Here is an 18,848-nt window from a genome sequence, read left to right as displayed (position 1 = left end):
CAGCTTACCGCAAACTGCCTCGCAGGTTCAAGTGATTCTCCTGTTTCAGCCTCTTGAGTAGCTGGGATTACAGGCATGCACCACCACACCCAGCTAATTTTTGTATTTCTAGTAGAGACGGGGTTTCACCATGTTGGCCAGGCTGGTCTTGAACTTTTGACTTCAAATGATCCCCCTGCCTTGGCCTCCCAAAATGCTGGGATTATAGGAGTGAGTCACTGCACCCAGCCACACCACAAAAATTGATATGTATTTGAAGTGGTGGATATGTTAATTAGCACGATGTAATGATTCCACATTGTGTTTGTAAATCATAGCATCACTTTCTACCCCAGAAATATATACAACTATAATTTCTCAATTTACAATGAAAGAAAAGTAAAGGATTAGTAAAGAGAAGGTTAACTAGATATGCTAAAGCTAGGCCAGGGAATGTCTTTGAATATCATGCCTCTCCTATGATCAGACTGCTCCAGGCGTTCCCCACATCTCTTAGAACAAAGTCCCAGCTCCTCTCCATGGCCTGCAGGGTTCTTCATGATTGACCTCAGCTAACTCCTCAGATATGGTCTTCTACCATGCTCTCTCTCATTCTGCTTCTGCCCCTCCTGCCTTGCTATTCATCAGCACACCAAGCTCTTTTTTTTTTTTTTTTTTTTTTTTGCCTAAGGACCTTTGCCCTTGCTTTTCTCTTTCTGAATTTCTGTTACTTCCAGGTTTGCATTCAGGTACCTGCTGAAATGTCAGCTCCACAGAAAACCATCCCAGATCACCTAATTTAAGCCACTTCCCAAGACTGGCTTAGTCTCCCAGCCTACATCTTTCTCCCATCCGGGATGCCTCCTGTCCTTGAACACTGGACTCTAAGTTCTTCAATTTTGGGACTCTTGGATCTTTGACCACAGACTGAAAGCTGCACTATCAGCTTCCCTACTTTTGGGGTTTTGGGACTCAGAGTGGCTTCCTTGCTCCTCAGCTTGCAGACGACCTGTTGTGGGACCTCATCTTGCGATCATATGAGGAAACTTGGATTCAGATAATTTAAACAGTTTGCTTATGAGTATACAACTATAAATTGCCCACTAGTGTGTCCTATTACAAAGTCTGCCTTTAAAACGAAAATAGAGAGGACCCACAGACCCCCTGCAGGAAGCAGATTGCTCCTGAAGGACCTTGGAGACACCCTAAATACTGTGCTAGCATCCACGGCTGAGAAACCCACAGATGGTTCACATCACAGGACTCTGTAGACAATCCCCAGTGCCAGCCCGGAGTCTGGAAGACTTGTTGGGTGGCTAGATCCACAAGATAGATAACAATCACTACAGCTCAGCTCTCAGGAAGTCACATCCATAGGAACAGGGAGAGAGTACTACACCAAGGGAACACCCTGTGGTACAAAAGAATCTGAACAACAGCCTTCAGCCCTAGACCTTCCCTCTGACAGAGCCTACCAAAATAAGAAGGAACCAGAAACCGATTCTGTTAATATGACAAAACAAAGTTCTTTACAACTCCCAAAAAATCACACTAGCTCCCCAGCAATGGACCCAAACCAAGAAGAAATCCCTGATTTGCCTGAAAAAGAATTGAGGAGGTTAATTATTAAGCTAATCAGGGAGCACCAGAGACATGTGAAGCCCGATTTAAGGAAATCCAAAAAATGATACAAGAAGTGAAGGGAGAAATATTCAAGGAAATAGATAGCATAAATAAAAAACAGTCAAAACTTCAGTAAACTTTGGACACCCTTATAGAAATGCAAAATGCTCTGGAAAGTCTCAGCAATAGAATTGAACAAGTAGAAGAAAGAAGTTCAGAGCTCTAAGACAAGGTCTTTCAGTTAACCCACTCCATAAAGACAAAGAAAAAAGAATAAGAAAATACGAACACAGCCTCCAAGAAGTCTGGGATTATGTTAGATGACCAAAGCTAAGAATAATCAGTGTTCTTGAGGAAGAAGAGAAATCTAAAAGTTTGGAAAACATATTTCAGGGAATAACAGAGGAAAACTTCCCCAGCATTGCTAGAGACCTAGACATCCAAATACAAGAAGCACAAAGAACACCTGGGAAATTCATTGCAAAAAGATCATCACCTAGGCACACTGTCATCAGGTAATCTAAAGTTAAGACAAAGGAAAGAATTTTAAGAGCAGTGAGACAAAAGTACCTGGTAACCTATAAATAAAAACCTATTAGATTAACAGCAGATTTCTCAGCAGAAACCCTTTAAGCTAGAAGGTATTGGGGCCTTGTCTTCGGCCTCCTCAAGCAAAAGAATTACCAGCCAAGAATTTTGTATCCAACAAAACTATGCTTCATATATGAAGGAAAGATACAGTCTTTTTCAGACAGACAAATTCTGAGAGAATTCACCACTACCAAGCCACCACTACAAGAACTGCTAAAAGGAGCTCTAAATCTTGAAACAAATCCTGGAAACACATCAAAACAGAACCTCTTTAAAGCATAAATCTCACAGGATCTACAAAACAAAAATACAATTTAAAAAACAAAAACAAAAAACAAAAAACCAAGGTATACAGGCAACAAATAGCATAATGAATGGAATGGTACCTCACATCTCAATACTAACGTTGAATGTAAATGGCTTAAATGCTCCACTTAAAAGATATAGAATTGTAGAATTGATAAGAATTCACCAACCAACTACCTGCTGACTTCAAGAGACTCACCTAACACATAAGGAGTCTCACAAACTTAAGGTAAAGGTGTGGAAAAAGACATTTTTGGAATATGGACACCAAAAGCAAACGGGAGTACCTATTCTTCTAGCAGACAAAACAAACTTTAAAGCAACAGCAGTTAAAAAAGACAAAGAGGGCATTATATAATGATAAAAGGCCTAGTCCAACAGGAAAACATCACAATCCTAAACGTATATGCACTGAACACTGGAACTATCAAATTTATAAAACAATTACTAACAGACCTTAGAAATGAGACAGGTGGCAACATAATAATAGTGGGAGACTTCAATACTCCACTGACAGCACTGGACAGATAATCAAGACTGAAGGTCAACAATGAAACAATGGATTTAAACTATACCTTGGAACAAATAGACTTAACAGATATATACAGAACATTCCATCCAACAACCACAGAATATACATTCTATTCAGTGCATGGAACTTTCTCCAAGGTAGACCATATGACAGGCCACAAAATGAGCCACAATAAATTTAAGAAAATTGAAATTATATCAAGCACTCTCTCAGACTACAGTGGAATAAAACTGAAAATCAACTCCAAAATGAACTTTCAAAGCCATGCAAATATATGGAAATTAAATAACCTGCTCTTGAATGATCATTGGGCCAAAAATGAAATCAAGATGGAAATTAAAAAATTCTTTGAATTGAATGGCAACAATGACACAACATATCAAGATCTCTGGGACACAGCAAAGGCGATGCTAAGAAGAAAGTTTATAGCCATAAATGCCTACATCAAAAAGTCTGAAAGAGCACAAACAGACAATCTAAGGTCACACCTCAAGGAACTAGAGAAGCAAGAACAAACCAAACCCAGACCCAGCAGAAGAAAGGAAATAACCACGATCAGAGCAGAACCAAATGAATTTGAAACAAACAAACAAAATACAAAAGATAAATGAAACAAAAAGCTGGTTCTTTAAAAATGAATAAAATTGATAGACCGTTAGCAAGATTAACCATAAAAAGAAGAGAGAAAATGCAAATTAGCTCAAGAAGAAATGAAATGGGAGATATTACAACTGACACCACAGAAATACAAAAGATCATTCAAGACTACTATGAACACCATTACGCACATAAACTGGAAAATCTAGAAGAGATGGATAAATTTCTGGAAAAATACAACCCTCCTAGTTTAAATCAGGAAGAATTAGATAGCCTGAATGACCAATAACAAGCAATGAGATTGAAATGGTAGTTAAAAAATTACCAACAAAAAAAGTCCAGGACCAGATGGATTCACAGCAGAATTCTACTAGACATTCAAAGAAGAATTGATACCAGTCCTATTGACACTATTCCGCAAGATAAAGAAGGAACCCTCCCCAATTCATTCTATGAAGCCAGTATCACCCTAATACCAAAACCAGGAAAGGACATAATCAAAAAAGAAAACTACAGACCAATATCCCTGATGAACATAGATGCTAAAATCGTTAACAAAATACTAGCTAACCGAATCTAACAACATATCAAAAAGATAATCCACCATGATCAAATGGGTTTCATACCAGGGATGCAGGGATAGTTTAACATACGCAAGTCAATAAATGTGATACACCACATAAACAGAATTAAAAACCAAAATCACATGATCATCTCAATAGACGCAGAAAAAGCATTCAACAAAATCTAGCATTCCTTTATCGTTAAAACTCTCAACAAAACTGGTACACAAAGGACATCTATGACAATAAAATGTCATAATATAACAATGTAATAAAAGTAATAAAAGTCATCTATGACAAACCCACAGCCAACATAATACTGAATGGGGAAAAGTTGAAAGCATTCCCTCTGAGAACTGGAACAAGATAAGGATGCCCACTCTTATCACTCCTCTTCAACATAATACTGGAAGTCCTTGCCAGAGCAATCAGACAAGAGGAAGAAATAAAGGGCATCCAACTCATTAAAGAGGAAGTCAAACTGTTGCTGTTTGCTGATGATATGAATGTTTACCTAGAAAACCCTAAAGACTCCTCCAGAAAGCTCCTAGAACTTGCAAAAGAATTCAGCAAACTTTCTGGATACAAAATTCACATACACAAATCAGTATCTCTTCTATACACCAACAGCGACCAAGCTGAGAATCAAATCAAGAACTCAATCCCCTTTACAATAGCTACAAAAACAAAAAAACAAAACAAAACGAAACAAAAAAAAACCAAACAAAAAAAAAATCCACAAAACTTAGGAATATACCTAACCAAGGAAGTGAAAGACCTCTACATGGAAAACTACAAAACACTGCTGAAAGAAATCATAGATGACACAAACAAATGGAAACATATCCAATGCTCATGGATAGGTAGAATCAATATTGTAAAAATGACCATACTTCCAAAAGCAATCTACAAATTCAATGCAATTTCCATCAAAATACCACCATCATTCTTCACAGAATTAGAAAAAACAATGATAAAATTCACATGGAACCAGGAAAGAGCCCACATAGCCAAAGAAGGACTAAGCCAAAACAAACAAACAAATAAAACAAACAAAAAACCCAACCAACCAAACAACAACAACAACAAAAACAAAAAAACCCAACCAAACCTGGAGGCATCACATTACCTGATTTCAAACTACAAGGCCATAGTCACCAAGACAGCATGGTACTGGTATAAAAATATGCACATAGACCAATGGAACAGAATAGAGAATCCAGAAACAAACCAAAGTACTTACAGTCAACTGATCTTGGACAAAGCAAACAAAAACATAAAATGGGGAAAGGACACCCTTTTCTTTTTCTTTTTCTTTTTTTTAAGGCTGAATTTTATCTTTTTTATTATACTTTAAGTTCTGGGGTACATGTGCACAAAGTGCAGGTTTGTTACATAGGTATACATGTGCAATATTGGTTTGTTGCACCCATCAGCTCATCATTTACATTAGGTATTTCTCCTAATGCTATCCCTCCCCCAGCCCCCTAACCCCTGACAGGCCCTGGTGTGTGATGTTCCCCTCCCTGTGTCCATGTGTTCTCATTGTTCAGCTCCCACTTATGAGTGAAAACATGTGGTGTTTGGTTTTCTCTTCTTGAGTTACTTTGCTGAGAATGATGGTTTCCAGTTTCATCCATGTCCCTGCAAAGGACATGAACTCATCCTTTTTTATGGCTGTATAGTATTCCTTGGTGTATATGTGCCACATTTTCTTTATCCAGTCTATCATTGATGGGCATTTGGGTTGGTTCCAAGACTTTACTACTGTGAAAAGTGCTGCAATAAACATACATGTGCATTTGTCTTTATAGTAGAATGATTTATAATACTTTGGGTATATACCCAGTAATGGGATTGCTGGGTCAAATGGTATGTCTAGTTCTAGATCCTTGAGGAGTTGCCACACTGTCTTGCACAATGGTTGAACTAATTTATACTCCCACCAACAGTGTAAAAGTGTTCCTATTTCTCCACATCCTCTCCAGCATCTGTTGTTTCCTGACTCTTTAATGATCGCCATTCTAACTGGCTTGAGATGGTATCTCATTGTGGTTTTGACTTGCATTTCTTTGATGACCAGTGATGATGAGCATTTTTTCATAATTTTGTTGGCTGTATAAATGTCTTCTTTTGAGAAGCGAAGGACACCCTTTTCAACAAATGGTGCTGGGATAATTGGCTAGCCATATGTAGGAGAATGAAACTGGATCCTTATTTCTCACCATATACAAGAATCAATTGAAGGTGGATTAAGGACTTAAATATAGAGCCTGAAACTATAAACACTCTGGAATATAACATTGGAGAAACCCTTCTATACATTGAGTTAGGCAAGGATTTCAAGACCAAGAACCCAAAAGTGAATGCAATAAAAAGATAAATTGCTGGTACTTAATTAAACTAAAGAGCTTTTGCACGGCAAAAGAAACAGTCAGCAGAGTAAACAGACAACTCACAGAGTGGGAGAAAATCGTTATAATCTATACATTTGACAAAGGATGAATATCTAGAATCCACAATGAACTCAAACAAATCAACACGAAAAAAACAAACAATCCCATCAAAAAGTGGGCTAAGGACATGAATAGACAATTCTCAAAAGATGATATATGAATGGCCAAGACACATGAAAAAATGCTCAACATCGCTAATGATCAGGGAAATGCAAATGAAAACCACAATGTGATACCACCTTAGTCCTGCAAAAATGGCCATAATAAAAAAGTGGAAAAATAGTAGATGTTGGTGGAGATGCGGTGAACAGGGAACACATCTACACTGCTGGTTGGAATGTAAACTAGCACAACCACTATAGAAAATAGTGTGGAGATTCCTTAAAGAACTAAAAGTAGAACCATTTGATCCAGCAATCTCACTACTGGTTATCTACCCAGAGGAAAAGAAGTCATTATATGAAGAAGACACTTGCACATGCATGTTTATAGCAGCGCAATTCACAATCGCAAAAATGTGGAACCAACCCAAATGCCCATCAATCAATGAGTGGATAAAGAAACGGTGGTATATATTATATATATACATGATGGAATACTACTCAGCCATAAAGAGGAATGAATTAATGGCATTTGCAGCCACCTAGATGAGATTGGAGACTATTGTTCTAAGTGAAGTAACTCAGGAATGGAAAACCAAACATCCTATGTTCTCACTCATAGGTGGGAGCTAAACTATGAGGATGCAAAGGCATAAGAATGTCACAATGAACTTTGGAGACTCAAGGTGAAAGGATGGGAAGGAGGAGAGGGATAAAAGACTACAAATAGGGTGCAGTGTATACTGCTTGGGTGATGGGTGCACCAAAATCTCACAACTCACCATGAAAGAACTTACTTATGTAACCAAAAACCACCTGTTCCCCAATAATTTACGGAAAAATAATCGCTGGGGGACACTGTATAATCATAACAGTCATTTTCTCATAAAGACAAAACAAAACCGCACGAAAATCAACAACAACAAAAAAAGCTACTTCCCTACCAACTGTTTCCTAAATCCTTATTCTGTTCATCTTTATTCATAGAATGTATCAATACCTGAAATGATATTGTATATTGATTAAATTGTTTATTGTTTGCCTTCCCAACTAGAAAGTAAATTGTATGTGGGTTGGGACTTTATCTTACTGCTGAATCCAAGCACCTTGCACAGTGATTGGCATACAGTAGTCACTCAATATATATTTACTGAATAGAGGAATGAAAGCCCTATGGGTGGGATAGGATTCTGCTCTCTTGTTTTGCAGCCCAGAAATACTGACGGAAGGTTTTTGTAAGCAAAGTACATAATGTGATCAGAGTGGTGCTTTTAGAAGCTGAAATTATGGCAGCAAATGTACAGGAGAGATTGAAATAGGAAGAAATGAGAGGTGCAGAGACCAGTTAAGACACTATGAGAGTGGAGAGTAAAGAGAAATGTTTAGGAAGTTCAATAGAAATAAATTTATTGATTGAGGTAAAAGGAAAGACTAAGTTAACAGTGACTTGAAAATTTTAAGTGGGAAGATGGTTGCACCATAAATAAAAGCATTATAATGAAAAAGAGAAGGTTTTGGAGTAAAGGTGAAGAGTTTAGTTTTGCAAATAATGGTTTTTCAAATGTCAGTATGACTAATGTAGAAATGTCTAGCAGGAAACTGAGAATGAGAGCTTGAGTCCTGAGAGAGAAATTTGGTTTGGCGTGAGATTTGGGTTTTAGAATCAGTAACAGGGTGATGTTAAAGCTATGTGCATAACTGAGATTACAAAAGGTACACAGAAAGGGTCCAGGGACACCTCAAAAAACACAGACATTTAAGGAATGGAAGGGAAAGGAAAGTCAGAGAAGAATGTCTTTGGATGTCATGTTTTTCAAGTTTTTCAAAAGTAGAACAACTGGGAAAGGGTTATATAAATGGAAACTCAATAGAGAATGGAGAGTTTCACAAAGACCAGGTAATCTCTGATGTCACAGCCTAGTAGAAAACAAGGACAGTGAGTCTGGGCACGGTGGCTTATGCCTGTAATCTCAGCACTTTGGGAGGCCGAGGCAGGTGGATCACCTGAGGCCAGGAGTTTGAGACCAGCCTGGCCAACATGGTGAAACTCCATCTCCACTAAAAATACAAAATAGCCAGGTGTGGTGGTGCATGCCTGTAATCCCAGCTACTCAGGAGGGTGAGGCAGGGGAATTGATTGAACCTAGGATGTGGAGGTTGCAGTGAACCAAGATCACACCATTGCACTCCAGCCTGGGCAACAGAGTGAAACTCCATCTGGAAAAAAAAAAAAAGAGAGAGAGAGAGAGAAAAAGAAAACAAGGACAATGAGCATTGAGAAAAAGAGACTGAATATGGTGGAGATAGGTGGTCACTGGCAATCACTGAGAAAGTGGTTGCTCTGGTCATGCCACCTTACCTGGGCTTTGAAAGAGGGGGAACAATTCAGAAGCAGGTTTGATAAAGAGGGAGACAAATTCTATGATGCCAGACCTTTCAGAAGCATTCAGCTCAGCTGACCACCTCTTTCTAGAAGCACTCTTCTCTTCACTTCCATGGTTTTCTCTTTGTATTCCTTGGTGGCTCTTTTTCTGTGGCTCCTCTTACCCTTTTCAACCTTTGGACACTGGATTTTTAAGGTTTTGTTCTAAGTCTTTTTCTTCTTTTAAAAATTGTATTCTTCTTAGACTTTCCTTTCTTTTCTATCCCCTCTTTTTTCTCTCTTTCCAGGTGATCTTAAATGTTCTCATAGATTTAAATGCCACTTTTATGCTAAACACTCCAAATTTATACCTCTAGGCCAGACCACTTTTCTGAGTTCCCAATTCACGTATCTGCAGTTGACAGTTCCATTTAGATGTCACACAGTCATTTAACTTAATGTGTCTAAAACAGAACTCTTATTTCTACCAAATATATTCCTTCCTGTCTTAACCAAGAGCTCCACCAATCTATCCACTTGCTCATGTCAGAAGCCTCAGAATCATCCTAACTATTCATTTCCCTCACTCCCCCCACGGAATCTATCAGCAAGTCCTGTTGATTCGATCTCCTTAGGTTTTTGCAAATTCACCCCCTTTTCTCTGTCTTTGCTGCCACCATGGTAGACCAGGCTGCTATAGTAGCCTCTTAATTGCTCTCTCTGCTTTTGCTTTTGCTTTCCTCTAGTTCCTTCTTCATATACCTGCAAGGGGTATCATTTTCTTATTTCCATCTAAAAATCCTTCAATGGCTAGCTGTTGAATTCAAAATAAATTCTAAGCTACTAATTAAGCCATCTCCGCCTACCTAAGATCATTTTGATTTTACCCTTGCTCACTGCACTTTAATGACAGTGGCCTTTTGGCTCTTCAAACAAGCCAGGATCTTTCTGCCTCAGGGCCTTTGCACAAGCTGTTCCCTCAGCTGGAATTGCCATTTTCCTCACTCTTCCCAGGGCTCCTTTTCATCCTTCAGGTCTTATCCAAAATACTCCCTCATTGGAGAGGCCTTTCCTACCTATCTTCAGTAGAGACTCTGATTACTCTATATTACAGCTCCTTGTTTTGTAATAACATTAACGTGAGTGATAGTCTGTTGTATTTTTCTTTGGGGAGGGATTCTTATTTCCTTAACTAGAAAGTGGAACCTCAGCTTGCTCTTTATTTCCCTAACATCTAGCATAATGCTTGCCACAAAGTGAGAGAAACTCACTAAATATTTAGTAAATAAATGAATAATACTTTGAAGAACATTGGCAACAACTGAAGTGAGATGTAGAGGGCAAGAACTCCCAGGAATCTCTGACTTGAGGGGAGGCTTTCCAGCATGTACTTCTGCATGTTTGTAGAGAGGGTGAGACTGAAGAGGGAAGGGGTGGCGGCTTCCTGATGGGGTAAAGTACCCAAGAAGGAATCGGGTTAAGGGCACAGTTGGAGGGGTTAGCCCAGGCAGTGTGAAAGGACAGCGCTTCCACAGTGGGGGTATGATGTGGCCTCAGTGTGAGTGGAGGGAAGGATTAGGAATGCTTATGTCTGTCCTTTCAATTATAGAAAAGGAGAAGGTGGGATCATGTGTGGGGAGTCAGAGGCTTGGAATAGGCAAAGAGGCTTGGGCTGTGAAGGTCTGAGAAGGGGTCAAGGACAGGTTAATAAGAGGTCTGCTGGTTGGAAGAACTCATTCAATGTCAGAGAGAGGGAATATGTAGTAGAACTTTACAGGAGCCAAATTAATCTAATGTCATCAGCAGTATTAATATGGAATTCTCAAAAGAATTCCTTGAGAATGCAGAAAAAAAATTTCCAGGTCAATTTTATTCTTAATCTTTATATATGTGGGACAGATATTAATCTACTATACTTTTTCTGAAAAAGAGCTTAATCCTTTTACATCGGTTTATTAATAATAATAGACTGAAGAAGAACTTTCATGGTTTGGTCACAGCAAAAATGTTACATTTCATGGTTTCCTTTGCTTTTCATTCCAATAATACATTTGCTCGGCCCAGTGCTCACAGAGTGGGTTTTAAACCACTGACTCTAACTCTGAAGAATGGGACACAGCCAAGTGACAATGTGCTCAGTGTTTCATCCTGAGTAGAAAAGAGTGCCTGCTTTCTTTCATTCTGAATTTAGGGTTGCCCCTTTCTCTTACAGGGGTGGTTTGCGGGGGAGAATAGAAGGTTGTGAAATCTGAGAACAGCACTCTGGAGTTCCTCTGGGGGTGAGCAAAGACTCTGCCCACTTTCTCCCTACACTCCGGTTCAGGCTTCCGGGATGATCACATTTCACTGAATGCAAGGGACCTGAACAGCCAGCAACTGAACCCCCAGCCTCAATAACTTTCTCCCCTCTGATTTCAAAGGAGCTAGGGATGTTTCCTGGTTAAAGCAAAGGGGCCTTTTGTTGGCAGCTTAGGCTTGGGAAGGATCTGGCAACAGGGTGGCAGTTTTGTCCCCCTCTATGCCAGAGAGGGAGTTGGTGTGGGTTTCCCTTGTTTTTTGCCTGGAGCGTGCATGCATCATTTCCCTTCTGTGGTGGCAAAGAGGACACCTGGGCTTCATGATGTGAACAGAAAGATAGCACCAGACATAAAATTATGAAGTCTTTAAGATGTGCTTACAATAAAAAGATGTTAATTTTTTCCAGGTATTCACCCTGACCCATCTGCTTGATCTGGCTTTGACATTTTAAGTCAAGGACCAGCTGCATTTGATAAACCATCCTTAGATGAGCGCTGCATAGATATTCATTGATTTTTCTGGACTTTCAGGTCAAGCTGCCCTTGAAGTACCAGTGAGTCTCCTTGGAACTGTACAACTACATTATATTTCTTTTCTTTTCCTAGCACTTGGGAGGCCCTGATAATGTTTATCAGTTGATCCTTTGTACATGAACTGAGTAGCAGGAGCCCTCTTGGTTCTTATTCTCCCATGCTTGTGCTAAATAATAAACCTCTTTCTGCCTTCCAAAAATGTTATGAATCTTTTCACTGGTAGAACCCAGTAATGATTAGTTTCATTTAGGTTCAGGGCCGGAGAAAGGGCAGGCCCACACAAGAACCCAAGGGCACCCGTTCTTCAGAATAAGTGGGGAGATTCTGGAATAGCAGCATGTTTCAGAGAACCTGGAGAGGCTGCATATGCGATCTTTAGGGGCTTGGAGGAAATCACATCTAGACTTCACAATTGAATTGGGTGATGAGGCAGTCAGTTCGTTTTCTAGAAACATTTCTCACAGATCTTCAAGAACCCAGCAGCATCCTGATGGCATGGCATGGGAAGATGACTTATTCGATTGTATCTCATCATCTCTGTATTGCAGATGCTTACAAACTGCGTACGTCAGTGACTCCCAGGCAGAAGGGCAGGTGGCTATTATCACTTAACAGTATACAGTTCACACAGTAATATGGGCCAAATGAAGTTAAAGAGCCAGAGCTGATTTTGGAAAAAATGGATTACTGTTATAAAGAAAAACAAATAAATAACACACTCCCTTTACACTGTCTTTAGGCTGGGAATCCAACATTAAATAAATAATCCCTTTACACTATCTTTAGACTGGGAATCCAACATTAAATAAATAATGTAGTTGCTCCTTTGAAGATACTTCCATCACATCCCGCCCCCTTTGTTGTGTAATTCTCTGCCAGTTCTATATGTGCATATGGCATTAGGGTGCAAGGGTTGAGTCCCATGGGTGATGGTGCTGGAATTAAACCCAGTGACTCTGTTCATCTCGGGTGAACCATGAGGATGCTTCATGACTACATATGGGCTAGGTAGGTGGGGATGACAGGGATTGGGTGGGTTTGGGATGACAGAAAGAACTAAAGTGTGGTCGGTTAATGGGTTCTTTTTGTACTAATATATTTTTGATACTTCCTGAGTCAAAGCATTTAATTCTCTTCTAATATATACAGTGTTAAAAGTGAATCACAATACATCAGACTTTTACTCTGCATAGCAAATGTGCTGCAAGGGAATTAGTAGAACCATAAAGCAGTTGAATCAATGTAAAATAAATGTTCTTATGAGACAGCCTTGTTATTCTCTGTTGGTGAGATAATTTTCTGATATTATATATTAATGCATGAGAATACACAGAGAAGTCTTCTTAGTTGAAACTTTTATGATGGCTACTTGGTTGCTTAGTCAGAAATTTGACTAATGCAGATAATCACAAAGAGACTTATATGCCACATATTTTATTTTAGCCTAAAGCACATAAATGTAATATTCTTGATGAAGAATGTGTTCTGCAATTGGGGTTCTGCCTTATCTTTTTTGCATGAATCTCACTCATAATGCATCATTTATTTTCCTTAATTTTAATGTTTTTTAAAATTAACTTTTTTTTAGTGGTGCATAAACTCAACTTTTGTGGGAGCTATCTGAGAACAGAGTCCTAGATATTTAAGATTTTTTCCCCCACATAGTTGTGTGTTCACCCCTGATTTTAAAGTATTTTTAGTATTTTAGTATATTTAGTATTTTGCATTTATCAAGCTTTTCTAAAGCATTCTATTTTCGTAAACCATCCATCTTTCTTTCTGTACCATATGTCATCAGTTTATGCAATAATATAAAATTAAACCATGCCATTATAATTACAAATACAACTGACATAAAAAGGTTTAGGAATGGGACGGGCACAGTGGCTCACGCCTGTAATCCCAGCACTTTGGGAGGCCAAAGCAGACAGATTGCTTGAACCCAGGAGTTTGAGACCAGCCTGGGCAACATGGTGAGACCCCTTTTCTTCAAAAAATTAGTAAAAAATTAGCTGGGCATGGTGGCACGTGCCTGGGGTCCCAGCTACTCAGGAGGCTGAGGCGGGAGGGCTGCTCGAACCTGGGAGGTTGAGGCTGCAGCGAGCTATAATTGCACCAATGCACTGCAACCTATGTGACAGAGTGAGACCCTGTCTCAAAAAAAAAAAAAAGGTTTGGTAATGAACATGCTGACTCTTTGCAAGCATTCAAACAATGTTAAGAACAGAATTCTGTGGATACTAAAGAGCACTTTGTGCTCTGCAAGCCTCAGTATGTTTTGTGGGAGTGAGGAGTGTTGGTTAATCTGGCCAGTCAGTGAAGAGGAAATAAGTTCTGAGAGCTTCTACTCTATTCTAAAACAAATACAATATTTACATAAGTGGGCAAGTAAACTAAATAGTGTTTTGTGAGCTTTGATTTCCCACACCCATGTGAGCGTGACATTTTGCTTATATATATGTGTGTGTAAGAGATGAGAAGCAGGAGAATAGGAGAGATGGATCTTTACATCACGATATTGGACATAATTCCATTTTTTTTCCTCATTCCAGAGCTTGTAAGAGATATGCTGGTGAACATGCACTGGATAGATTACATTTTTATTATAAAAATCTTCTGTGATTCATACTCGTGACTTTTGAGTATGATCTTTATAATATCATAGGTAAGGTCATGAAGTTTTGAATTTACTTTTTAAAATTAAAAAACAAATTACAAGTGACAAAAATGTCCACCATCTCTTTCAGTAAAGTTCTAGGCAGAGTAGTATTCTCCTTAAGTGAGAAGCTGCCATTTCTTGCCACAATTCTTAAACTGAGAAGCTGGCAGCTGCCTTTTCAGGCTGCAGGGTAACAAGATGGATGAGGATCTGGGCAGGGATGGCCTGCTTTGCCCTGCTACCTCCCCACAGCTGGCCTCAGGAATCCCTGGTATTTTGTACCATCTCTTCAGCTGGACCATTTACTTGAAGGCGTCTTGCAGATAGAAACAGCTTAGATATATTTTGGCCCTTATGTTTCCTATGCTCAAATACAGTCACACAGGTGAAAGAAAATACATTCTGAAAATCTGTGGGTTGGAAATGTTGGCATAAAGTTGTAATTATGTTAGGAAAATCTGAGGTGGAGTGGGGGCACCTTCGTGTGTTTAGCATTCAGGAATTCTTCCTCAGAAATAATACTGAAAAACAAATGAAAACTCTGGTCCAGACTTTTCTTGATTTTTTTTTTTTAAATGAGATGGCTGAGGCTATGGTCAGATTATAATTTAAGACACTGGTTAGGCTAAAGTTTTTTTTCTTTTCAATAGCAGAATTAATTCCAAATCAGGAGATATAAATCCTTCTTTCTTTCAGGCAACAAATCAACAAATATTTATTGACCTGATTTTGAAGATACAATTATGTTTTTAGTAAATCTATGTACATTAGTTTATAGCTAAGGTGTTCATGTGAACAATATACTGTTGGTAGATTTCCGTGGCACGGTATAATTCTCCCCAAGGGAGTCTTTGAGGCAGGGTCTCACTCAAGCACCCAGGCTGGAGTGCAGGAAAACCTGATCTTAAGTTATTTCAAAATAAATCTAAAGCAGATCAAAAAGAGAAAAATCACTCCCACAAAACAGGAAGGATTTAATAACAGAAAATAACTCCAGGGAAACCCATTCTTAAATTATTTCAGAATAAATCTGGAACAACCAAAAATGAGAAAAATAACAATAGAAAATGATAATAAATGGAGCTCTATCCAACAATCAGAAGATCCCCTTTTCCAGCAGCTCTCAGTGCCTCAGCTACTAGAGCTACTTCCCTCTTCCATTTTCTGCCATCAATGCAACTTTAGTTGCCACATCAGAACCCAGGACATCTTTTCATCACAACCTCCAATTCCCAAGCCTCTTCTGTGTTCAAACTGTGGGTCTGCATCAAAACACATAGCTCTTTTTTTGTTCCTTTTGTATTAAAGGTGCTTTCATTTAACTTCCACAGAAATGATGTCTACACCAACAATAGCTCTCATATTTGATTGGGCACTTGCTATGTTCTTGGTACCAGGTCTTTTATATCTATTTCACTTACTCAATGAGCTAGGTATTGCTATTCACTAATATGAAACTGCTTTCAGGGATCAAAGTTTTTTGAGCAGCACTGATCCCACCATGATATCCCTCCAAAAGTTGATCTAGGGGACAGATCTCACTATCTTAATGGAAGGAGTTCCAGAGTTAGTATTGAAAATTCACTGGCACAGCGTATCTGTGGAACAAAACCTATATTTTGATACTTAATGTTGATACTGTGGGATCTTTTAATATAGGGGATTTCCTTTTTTCATCAAAGTGTAACACTTAGAAGTACTCTTATTTAGGATGCTATCATTTCCCTATTTATTCTGGATACTTCCATAGTTATTAAGGTTTCCATTAGGTGCAACATGGGCAATTTTAACTAAGAAATACCCAACCATAATTTTCACTAAGGTCTTGATTAATGTATAAATAAAAGGTATAATAGTCTAAATTTATTTTATTTCCCACTAGGAATCTAGTATATGTTCTTCTTAAAATGAATAGAAACAATGAGCTCTCTTGTTTGTTTGCTTTTTCTGTCTTTTTAGGATTCAGACAATTTCATTAATGAGTCAGTTAATATCAACAAACCTGCTACGGACCAATAAGGCCTTAAAAAATTCTTCGAAGTTTGATCTCTTATAAAATTTTTACTCTCATATTCAAGACTAGATTTTTTTAAAAAATAGAAACATAATTAGGCCATTCAGGAACCTGTTAAGTACGGGTTAAATGTCAGTCAAATTAGCACAACTGAAAGGGAAATCAATGAAAATGTTTCTTCCCCCGAAAGTCACAGATATGACCTTTGAAAACCTACTGTGTGGGTTATTCTGGCAAAAGAAACAAACTGATGACTAACTGAGAGGTATATTAAGAGTTTCCCACACACTGTTTAACACACAATACAGCAATTCTTTTTTGTAATAAGGAGAAAAGGAAGACTAATAAAAAGAAGGATAATGAGCTCCCAGGCTAAACTCACCAACAACTGCATCTCAGTGGCAAAAGGGGCACCTGGGTGCCTCAGTAAGTCAAATACATTAGAATTATCCAAGAGAAGCAAAATTAAACTTGAATTCAAACCATTGCTTTGAAGGCTGGGATGATAAACTGTCTTCCCCTTGCTGGCAAGAAAAGCCTCCTGTTTTCTCAGTTTACAGTTTATCCCATCATGAGTCACAGATTTTCATTTGCTCTCTACATATAAAAAGTATTTTAAGAATGTCAGATGACTGCTCTCTTTCAAGTTTCCACTCTTTTTCGAAATGCCCATTATTGCTTGTGAATAGTGAAGAGCAGCCGGAAACCACATTATTAAACCAACGGAATCCTTTGAAACCAATGGCATAATCTTGTAGACATTTACTTAGATAACTTAAGAAAAAAATTCGAATCTTTAGGTGAATGTATTTCTCATTTTTATTCATTTTATTGCTGCTATGCAATCAACAAATACAACAAGTTCTGCTTAATACAGCCCTAACAAATTTTCCTCGTCTCTGACAAATGTTCTGGGTCTTGCTGATGAGCTTTTGATGAGTAGTGGAACAATGCAACAATTGGTAACTCTGTGCTTCACTAAACAAACAAATAAAAAGCCTATCATTGTTTAAATCACAGCTTAAGAAAATGATACATTTTTATTTTGGCAACAATCTAGAACTCAAGAAATACTAAGGGTGGTTTAAAAGAGAACTTACGGGGTTTTTTGAACCAAAACGATATGGACATTCTTTAGACAAGCATTTATAATCTACCTCCCAGGCTCAAGTGATTCTGCCACCTCAGCCTCCCAGGTAGCTGGAACTACAGGAGTGTGCCACCACACCTGGCTAATTTTTGTATTTTTTGTAGAGATGGGGTCTTGCCATGTTGCCCAGGCTGGTCTCAAATGCCTGAGCTCAAGCAACTGGCCCTCCTTGGCCTCCCAAAATGCTTGGATTACAGGCGTGAGCCACCATGTTTGGCTATGATTATTTTCATATAACTCCCCTTTGGGATACCTTAAAGGAATAAAATAAAAAGAAATGTAATTTATACATTGCATAAAGCACTCCTATATCCCATGACATTCTTATTAGGGCATAGCTCCAATGACTGTTTCATAAATTCTTTACAATGCAGGGAAAATTTTTGCTTCAGTGGAAAACTATGCGTTGTTCAGAGTACACCCTTCCAGGTTTTTGGATTCTGCTTTTATGGGGCTCTGCTCTTTTCATAGCCTTTGAGCTATTTTACAACTCTGTAAGTTGTTGATAACTGGTAGCAATGCAAAATAATTCTTGCCTATGGACATGTAAATAAATTCTGCCTAGTGGAGGTTGAACTGACTTCCCTCCCACACTGTGGAAGGAGCCAGTTTTGCCTCTATTTGCACAATGATTTCAATATTCCTGATCTTTAAATGTTTCTGTCCTTTGGATAGTGCTTTGAACTGGTTTTAACATCTTACTGGTTTCTTCATTAATAATGACTTAAACTTTTAAAATGAGTTAAATGAATGTTTAGCATGTGTTAATTTTCTTTCTATGTAAGAATCATGATTTTACTTTATTTATTTGGAAAATTATTCTTTAATAACAATATAAAGAAAAAGTAGGTTTTAAGAGGAAAGTTTTGAAATTAGGTGACTATAATCTCTGATCTCACAGATGGTTACTAGTCTTCTTTTTCATTTCTTTGTGCTGCAATTTTATTCACAGCTTCCATTCATTTTTTAACCCCAGATAAACTTTTGAAGAGTGGAAAATCAATGCAACAATTGATAATTTAAATTTGTGCTCCACAAAGTTAAAACAAATAAACAAACTATCAATGTTTTAATCACCATTTTA

The 18,848-nt window shown here is 38.3% G+C and overlaps 1 protein-coding gene across 5 annotated transcripts in view; it reads right to left on the bottom strand.

The window, feature by feature from the left end:
- The window catches only part of KCNQ5 (potassium voltage-gated channel subfamily Q member 5), a 572,959-nt gene that overhangs the window by 102,082 nt on the left and 452,029 nt on the right, over window positions 1-18,848 (bottom strand). The window lies entirely within an intron of this gene.

Source organism: Pan troglodytes, chromosome 5, assembly GCF_028858775.2.
Source record: "Pan troglodytes isolate AG18354 chromosome 5, NHGRI_mPanTro3-v2.0_pri, whole genome shotgun sequence".
Taxonomy (NCBI): domain Eukaryota; kingdom Metazoa; phylum Chordata; class Mammalia; order Primates; family Hominidae; genus Pan; species Pan troglodytes.
This window is presented reverse-complemented; position numbering and strand designations above follow the sequence as displayed.